We start from the raw sequence: 10,282 nt of genomic DNA, 5'->3' as shown, positions 1-10,282 counted from the left end.
TAACGAAAACAAAAACTACAACTGCACAGTCCTGTGATAGAAGTCCATGCCAGGCCGCCATAAAACGGCCTCGTGCCTTCTTCTGCCAAATGTCTTTAATGCATGAAGAACGCTGCTTGTGCAGCAAATATCAAGAACAGAATTTGAAGAAAACAATTCAACAACTCGAATTTCTAGGCAAGAAAAAGGGAAAAATAAAATAAAATTGAGAAATTACACATCAGCGTACGTTTTATTTATCCAACACGCCATGTATTACTTTTCAGTCATTCATTCAAAAGTGCGTACATACAATATTCATGTAGTATTAAAACTGTAATACGTGTGTTGTTTTCAAATGTTATTTATTGTATTGTATCAAAATTGTATTCATTGTTTTGTATTCAAATCTAATACGAGCAAATGTGAGAACCAACGGATTTAATGATGTCATAAGGCGTACAAGAAAAGACGTGTTTTCACGATACAAGCGTGTTTTAAAAGACGGATCAGCCGGTTTCACTGACAAAATCTGTACAAATTTGCGGTTGATGGTCGCTTCTCAGTTGGGCTTATTTGAGCTCTACTTTCTAGATGTGAAAAGGTTTGTTGTCGAACCGACCTTTTGTATTAAATCTTACGAGTTCACAGAACAATAGTACGTTTGCAAACAATGCATGTACTACCGATTCAATATCCCAGTATCAACTTCGACAATGTAACTGTTTGAATAGAGAAAGCAACTTCCGCCCCTTGGGTATAGCTGGGAGCTTGATTTACACAAGAAATATGTTTTAAGTTTTTATTTTTTTAGCTCCGTAATGAAAAAGATGTTTTTGGCGTGTGAAATGCTATTTACAGATCTCTATAGAATAAGAGAATAACGTCACGCTCATAAGAACAATACCAAGGCATTTCTGCAGTGAGACTACAGTGGAAGCTACTAGAAGGGTACATGTCATGTGTCAGAGAGTATAAACTCTCAGACCATCGGAAACCATTGCCACGGTTACGTAAGAAAAACTGCCGTTCTCGTTTCTGAGTTAGAAATTGTTTCCTTTTTGATACATAAAGCTTTGTTTGGAGAATATAAAGGTATGCAATAGATTTTTCAGGGTTGTTATGCAGTTGTGCTGATTGAATATGTTGCTATCAGCTCTTTATCTCACGCGTATACCTCTGTCAACCGCTCGAGATATGCAGTTTGAAACTTATAACTAAAATGAGATCGGCAGATTGTTCCGGAACCAAAATAGTTTTTTGCATTTTTCTCAAAACTCTAAAACATGACAGGCAATTATCTTATGAGCGTGACGACAAGCCAGGTTAGTCGAGTACACATCGATTTGTACGTGGTAATACGGTCTGAATGTAGCGTAACGCAGGTTTTTTTTCTGAATAAACGGCTTGAAGTATAACTCATATTTATGTTACTGTGATTGTGATTTTACGTGTGTGTGTGTGTGTGTGTGTGTGTGTGTGTGTGTGTGTGTGTGTGTGTGTGTGTCTGTGTGAGTGTCTGTGTGTGTCGTTGTGTGAGTGTCTGTGTGTGTGTGTGTGTGTGTGTGTGTGTGAGTGTCTGTGTGTGTGTGTGTGTAAGGGTTATTGAATGATTAATGCTATTTGATGTTAGAAATGCAATTGATCTGTAGTGGGTGCACTCTCTCTCTCTTTCTCTCTCTCAGTCTCTCTCGGTCTCTTTCTCTTCTTCTCTCTGTATATATTTAATACTTTATTTTTCGTGCTTCTGTGCTGTTTGTGGTTTTTTGTTGTTGTTGTTGTTGCAAGTTTTGGCCAAGTTTAATTGACAATACGTGGCAGAAATTAATATGTAAGCGCCTAGGGCTATATCTAGATTAGGCGCATAAAAATGATCACAATAATAATAATAATAATACGTAACATGTACTTGAACCTCAATCTTTCAATTGTTTACGTGCATGAACAAGATACACAACAGACACATAATGATGATGCACAGATAAACACTTCGCTTCGCTTCTTGGCTTTGCTCCTTCCACAATGCCAGCAAGCAAAATCACAGTATTTGATATTATTTATATACTTTTTTTTAATTCTTGGCATTCATTGTGGGGCCATGTGCAGTCTTTTGAGATGTGAATTCGACTTGCAAATTACGTTTTTATTTTTTTATTTTTATTTTTATTTTTTTTTATCTCAGTTGCATGCAGGCTGCTTCAACCCTTTCTTTTTTACTTTTTGTTTTTTTTTGTTTTTGGCGGGGAGCATTCTTCTTCATTGATCTTTTTTTTCCTGCTTTTTATATTAGTGTTTCTACTTTAAATATACCTATATCATTAACAATACTATTTCTAAATGTATTTTAAACAACTTTTCTATGTAACAATTCCTTCTCAAAAATGCATACAATATCCAGAGGGGAACCATATCTATAAATACCAACACACATTTTGGCTATCACAATCAAATAATTCACATAACTTATTAGTGCCTTGGAACTTTGTGAATTTTCAAACACGCCCAAAAAAACTTCCTTTACGGTAATTTTAATAATTATATTATATTTATAATTCACTTTATCCTCAACGCATTTCCAAATGGACATAATTTTCGGGAATTTTTTTTTTCATTTTTTTTATTATATTGATAATCAATTTCGTTCTCACAATAAGTACAACAATTACTCGAGGAAATACCTATTTTATACAATAAAATATTTGTGGGGTAAATATTGTGCAATATTTTCCATTGTAACATTCGCAATCTTGTTTCAGTGGTTACTTTGTTTACCATTAACCACTGCTTTTTTCCCGGCCTGAAATCAAATTTATTTTCCCAAAATTTAACTATAACCGGCTCCACATATTTTTTCTTCATAATTAATTTGCGAAATTGACAAGGCTTACTCAGATTCTTTAAACCGTTTAATCCACATACATTTCCATTTGCAGAGCGTACGTAGTGCAGCTGCTTTAACTGCTGTACAAATGACCCTATATTCAAAGAATCTTGCAGGCTTACATCCAACCTTCTGCTGCATAACATTAATTGGCAAAAACTCATTATTAACAGATACATCCTTTACTCGACAAACGCCTGCTTTAATCCATCTCTGAATCATGTCCTTATTTTTCAACCAACAAATTAACACTTGTTTCCACTGTTGTTGTTGTTGAAGTACTAGTTTTGTTTTCGTTATTCTTATTATTGTTGTTTTGATTGGTCTGAAATAAGAATTTACAATATCGTCAGCCAATTTATTATTTTGCCTCTAAGAGCACATTCATCAGTTTAACTTGTTTTGCTCCGTTATTAAATCATACATTCCATTGCTTTGTAAACTTGTATCTGAATAAAATACTGTTTAAACCAACGAGCTTGTCCTTTCAAGACCCCCTCGACCCATTGAGACGCGCGTGAGTGTTGACCTGATAATGCGACAGCTGACTGACGTGTGACCTATTTCGCTCTGCACTGTGCTTTAATCGTGTCATTTCGTCTTCTATGCGTGTAAAGTTTGCTCTCAGCTTGCAGTGTAACACGCCAGGGCCCGTATGCATGAACTAGAAGTAAGAAACACTGGAAGTAGAGGCCTCTTTTCGAAGTGGGAACTCCCGAAGTCAACTTTCTAACTGTTCACAATGCATGAACTGACTTGAACGCCAAAGTAGTGACAGCGAGAGTATTAAGGTCAAGGTCGGGGAAATTGGGGGAATCCCTACTAATACGCATGCGCACGTTTCTATCAACATTTCAGTCAACGAAAATGGCAAGGCACGTGTGCCGCTCAAAAAGAAAGTAGACACAGAGGGGCGTTCTGCGCCTTTTTCAGATGGTGAAATTGCTGTACTCTTGACAGAAGTGTTTTACGAAAGAACGGTTATTCTGTCCAAATTTCAGAACAGTCTAGTGTTAAACATAAAGACGCTGTCTGGTCCAAAATTGCCAAAGAAGTGTCGCTCTCTCTCTCTCTCTCTCTCTCTCTCTCTCTCTCTCTCTCTCTCTTACGACACACGCACACACAGACAAACGTACACTCATGCACATACTGACACTATGACACAAGTGACACTGACGGCACACATAAACACACACACACACCACACACTGCACACACACACACACACGCGCGCGCTCGCGCGCACACATATACACACACACACGCACCCATACACGCACGCACAGTCACAAACAAATAACCACACACTCACTCTCTCTCACTTTCTCTCAATCTACACTCATACACACACTGAAATTATGATGACACAAGTGACACGTCACACACACACACACACACACACACACACACACCCACACACACACATACACACACACACACACACACACACACACACACACACACACACACACACACACACACACACACATACTCACCGTAGTGACACACATATACACACGCGCGTACAGTTGAAAGTCAAGACATGATATGATTTTTTCAAAGCATAGGAAGGTTTCTTTTGCAAATGAATAAAATTAACACAGAGGCAAAACCCGGTTTTTGCAGCCGGAATGCAATTGCGGAGGCTTAAAAAGGAAAAGATTAATAAAAAATATATAGCTCCCGGCGGAACTTGAACCCGGAGCAAATGAACGAGAGTCCGGAACCGTTACCACTGCACTATGTTACTCGTGTAGAATAGAGGCATGATGAAAAAAGGCATTCTGAGTTATTCAGTCGTGCTGGTTTGAAAGCTCGCCACCTTCGCCGAATGACTCGAGCACGTTTTTTTCGGTCAGTAACTGATCGAACTGTCGCTTTTGAGTCACTCTGTTTTTGAGCATTTCACCTAAATTAAACAAGAACTAGTGGTACCCGTGCTACGCACTTTGTGTGCTGCGCATGCGATGTCATTTTGTTGGTTATGTGCTTGTGAAAATGTTGTTTGCACCCCTCCCCCCCCCCCCCCCCGCACATTATCCCGCATATAATGAATTATATTCTCTTGGTGAAAAATAAAATGTTAACCCTTACACCGGTGCAATTCTGTAACACATGTTACATAGCCACTGGTGAATTAACAGAGAGAAAAATAACAAAAAACAGTCATATAGGTTTTCGCATCAATGGGAGGTAATCGGAACTGACCAAAAAGACTGCGCGACCGCACGCGACTATACAAACAAACAAAATAAAATACAGCAGGTATGGCGTTTGCATGAATCCATGATTACGTCTACATGAACAACAGTGATAAAAGTGCGCATCTCTTCCCAGCCGTGCAGCGCTTTGAAAGTTGGAAGCATTAAAATTTAAACGGGTAAAAAGCCATCGTGAAGATACGAAAAAAAGTATGACGTGTAAAATACTTAATGATTCAAACGCATAGTATAACATATGTAACTGACAACAGAAAATATATACATGGTTCACACACACAATCGAGTGCACACATCCATGCTTATTTAAAGTCATGTACACACACACACACATACATACATGGCATCAAGCAACACACAATTAAATGACACATATGGAATATGGAAAACGTATAATGGACATGAACATGGCAAGTAATTTACACCGTTACCTACTATAAAATTGATGATATATATATACCACTCACTTGCTATTCGCCTAAAAGCTTGCAGTGTGCTGTGACACATATAAGAAACCAGAAGAAAAAAGGACTTTACTTTGGCGAAAAGAGCATATGCTGCTTATTTTTGTACATAACTGCTATAACTGTATTTTTTCCGAACACTTACATGTAAAAAACATAGAGATATATCTTATCATTTCACTAAGACAGCCAAAATAACGGTCAAATTAAGGGGAGATCATGATGACGTACATGTCTATGGTTGCACCGGGGGAAAATATTTAGTCGCTGGAACCTATAAGGTTATACGGCGACTTATCAGGTGATAATGTTTCGAACTTATCTTTTAAAAATTAAGTAAACAAATCTATGGAATATTTTGGAGTTCCATTAACAGATAAACAGATCTATCTATCTTCTTATATAGGTTTTCGCATCAATGGGAGGTAATCGGAACTGACCAAAAAGACTGCGCGACCGTACGCGACTATACAAACAAACAAAATAAAATACAGCAGGTATGACGTTTGCATGAATCCATGATTACGTCTACATGAACAACAGTGATAAAAGTGCGCATCTCTTCCCAGCCGTGCAGCGCTTTGAAAGTTGGAAGCATTAAAATTTAAACGGGTAAAAAGCCATCGTGAAGATACGAAAAAAAGTATGACGTCTAAAATACTTAATGATTCAAACGCATAGTATAACATATCTAATTGACAACATTGACAACAGAAAATATATACATGGTTCACACACACAATCGAGTGCACACATCCATCCATGCTTATTTAAAGTCATGTACACACACACACACACATACATACATACATGGCATCAAGCAACACACAATTAAATGACACATATGGAATATGTATAATGGACATGAACATGGCAAGTAATTTACACCGTTACCTACTATAAAATTGATGATATATATATACCACTCACTTGCTATTCGCCTAAAAGCTTGCGGTGTGCTGTGACACATATAAGAAACCAGAAGAAAAAAGGACTTTACTTTGGCGAAAAGAGCATATGCTGCTTATTTTTGTACATAACTGCTATAACTGTATTTTTTCCGAACACTTACATGTAAAAAACATAGAGATATATCTTACCATTTCACTAAGACAGCCAAAATAACGGTCAAATTAAGGGGAGATCATGATGACGTACATGTCTATGGTTGCACCGGGGAAAAATATTTAGTCGCTGGAACCTATAAGGTATAACACATGTTACATAGCCACTGGTGAATTAACAGAGAGAAAAATAACAAAAAACAGTCATATAGGTTTTCGCATCAATGGGAGGTAATCGGAACTGACCAAAAAGACTGCGCGACCGCACGCGACTATACAAACAAACAAAATAAAATACAGCAGGTATGACGTTTGCATGAATCCATGATTACGTCTACATGAACAACAGTGATAAAAGTGCGCATCTCTTCCCAGCCGTGCAGCGCTTTGAAAGTTGGAAGCATTAAAATTTAAACGGGTAAAAAGCCATCGTGAAGATACGAAAAAAAGTATGACGTCTAAAATACTTAATGATTCAAACGCATAGTATAACATATCTAATTGACAACATTGACAACAGAAAATATATACATGGTTCACACACACAATCGAGTGCACACATCCATCCATGCTTATTTAAAGTCATGTACACACACACACACACATACATACATGGCATCAAGCAACACACAATTAAATGACACATATGGAATATTGAAAACGTATAACGGACATGAACATGGTAAGTATTTTACACCGTTATCTACTATAAAATTGATGATATATATATACCACTCACTTGCTATTCGCCTAAAAGCTTGCGGTGTGCTGTGACACATATAAGAAACCAGAAGAAAAAAGGACTTTACTTTGGCGAAAAGAGCATATGCTGCTTATTTTTGTACATAGCTGCTATAACTGTATTTTTTCCGAACACTTACATGTAAAAAACATAGAGATATATCTTACCATTTCACTAAGACAGCCAAAATAACGGTCAAATTAAGGGGAGATCATGATGACGTACATGTCTATGGTTGAACCGGGGGAAAATATTTAGTCGCTGGAACCTATAAGGTTATACGGCGACTTATCAGGTGATAATGTTTCGAACTGTTTAGTAAACAAATCTATGGAATATTTTGGAGTTCCATTAACAGATAAACAGATCTATCTATCTTCTTATTATTTTAGGTTCGTCTGGGGTAGAGAAATAAAACACACAGCTAGGTTCGTCTGAGGTGCGGTCGCGTGTTTAGTCGAACCGAAAGTTGAAGAAGAACCAATCACAGATCTCTTTCGCCGCGATGTCAAAGTTCAGGTCAAAGTTCACTTGTCTGCTCAAATTTGCGAGACAAACCTCTTCAAACTTTGTTCGTGGACAAAATTGGAAGTCGGGACCTAGCGGAATCGATTTCCTGGGTCACGTTGGCATAGCAACCGAAGGAGAAGGCACAAATCCGCGCGGTTTGGTCACAGGAATCGAAAAACCACCGAAAATCCTACCAGTATTATATAGTAGATGTCACAGTCCGTGTCTATGGTGCAAGGTAGGAGACCGTCTCATTGTAGCCAAGTTACGACAGTTGCTCGATTGACGCATTTCACGTCTTCGATATTGTGTCTGAGATAATTTCCCAATGAGCTGCCTTTAAAAACGGAATGTCCTGCAATTGTAGTATGCGCTGGAGGTTTCTTTTGGATGGGTAAGGACCTTTGAGATGCGATATCGTCGTATAATTATGTCAAGCGAGAGGCCCTTGACATTGGAAGTGGGAACTTCGAAAGCAAAGTTGCCAGCTACTCGGTATGCACGACTGAGCTAAATTGAACGCCGAAGTAGTGGCTTCGAGAGTTCTGAGGTCAAGGTCGAGAAAATTGGGGGAATCCCAATTAGTGCGCATGCGTTTGTAAACGGTAGGCTTGGTGACCAGAAGAAACAAATCTCATCGCGAGTTCGTAAATGGGCAAACGTTGATCGCGCTGTAGCTTTTACTATAATTGTTGTTTTTAACTGGTTGAACGAAAGCTGTGATAATTGTCCTTAAATAGAATGACTGTCTATAATAATGATTTCGTTGACCAGAATGTTGGGGACAATAAAAAAAAGGTTGTTTATGTGGCAGCGAAGTCGGTTAACTTAAAACTCTTTTTGTAGTGTTTTTTTAATGATTGTGTATCGGTAAAACTGCTGGACAAAAATAGTTTGGTCAGAGCGAATGTTTGTGTTACTGGTAAATTTAAAAAGACAGAACTCCATTTTTTGGGAATCAAGATAATTTTTATAAGGTGTAGTGAAAAGAAAATAAGTTCAGCGAATTTCATATTATTTGAGAAAATGTGTTTCCGAATTTTTCAAACAGAAAAATTGTTGTACTTAGGTGTTTGTAAATTACGTTTGTCCTCGTTAATTGTGAAGAGGATGTATGTATATATAAAGTTCAAAGTCAAGATTGGATTTTTGTAGCCTACGTGCGTGTGTGCATGTGTATTAGACATAATACATAGACATAGAACACTTTATTATCTCAATTACGATAAACTCGGGTGTGGTGAATCACAATAAACAGCATAAAACGTAAGAACATGAATAAAATATCAAGGCGCAAATATAGTCAGCTCATCATAGTGTGGGGAGTGGGTACACACACACACACACACACACACACACACACACACACACACACACACACACACCGTCGAACACACACACACACACCGTCGAACACACACACACACACACACACACACACACCGTCGAACACACACATAACATCGAAAACACACACACACACACACACACACACACACACACACACACACACACACGGCACGCGCGAACACACAAACAAACGTATGAAGGAACAGACGCACAATTATACGCGCACGCACGCACACACAGGCAGACAGGCACTCGCACAAATACATACACACACACACACACATACACACACACACACACACACAGATAAAGCAATGACAGAAAAAAATAGCAGAAACTTACACTTCAACACTCGAACACACACACAGACTCACACACACACGCACGCACACAAACACACGCACGCACGCACACAAACACACGCACACACACACACTCACACTCACACATGCACACAACGACGCCCATTTTCATAGAAACACAGTAACCCCCTCGTATAAGCGGGAATGAAAGAGTGGTGGCCAATGACCCAGAACAAACAAAAGTCAAAGCTGGCAACTCAGGTTTGTATTCAGGGAAATTTGCACGAAATGCATGCAGAAGATACGACTTTTCCCTCTATTTTCTCTCTTTGGGAGCGTCAGCTCGGTTTGACATGAAAAACTAAAGAAAAGCCCTGCCTTTTTGTACTGAAAAACTGTGGAAGTCGCGTGTTTACTACTGGGTCTGGCTGTAGTACATTTACCCTCATTTACTTCCTCGTTAGCTTCCAAAGTAAACTCTTTTTTCGTCCCATGCATGCGAAAGTGAGGATGTACTTCCGATGTCACTCAAAACTTTAGAAGTAGTCGCAAAATACCCTGAGTTACTTCCTCGCTTTGCTTCGAGGTAAACCCTTTTTCCGGCCCATGCATACGAAAGTGAGGCAAGTACTTCCGATGTCACTCAAAACTTCGGGAGTTGTCGCGAACTTCCCCCATAAGCATACGGGCCCAGTTTGTAACTATGAGTAGATCGACACGACAGTCAACAGGCGCAAGACTAGAAACCAAGAAAACCGTAGCGAAGATGTC

Source organism: Littorina saxatilis, linkage group LG9, assembly GCF_037325665.1.
Source record: "Littorina saxatilis isolate snail1 linkage group LG9, US_GU_Lsax_2.0, whole genome shotgun sequence".
NCBI lineage: Eukaryota > Metazoa > Mollusca > Gastropoda > Littorinimorpha > Littorinidae > Littorina > Littorina saxatilis.
Note: the sequence above shows the minus strand (reverse complement) of the source record.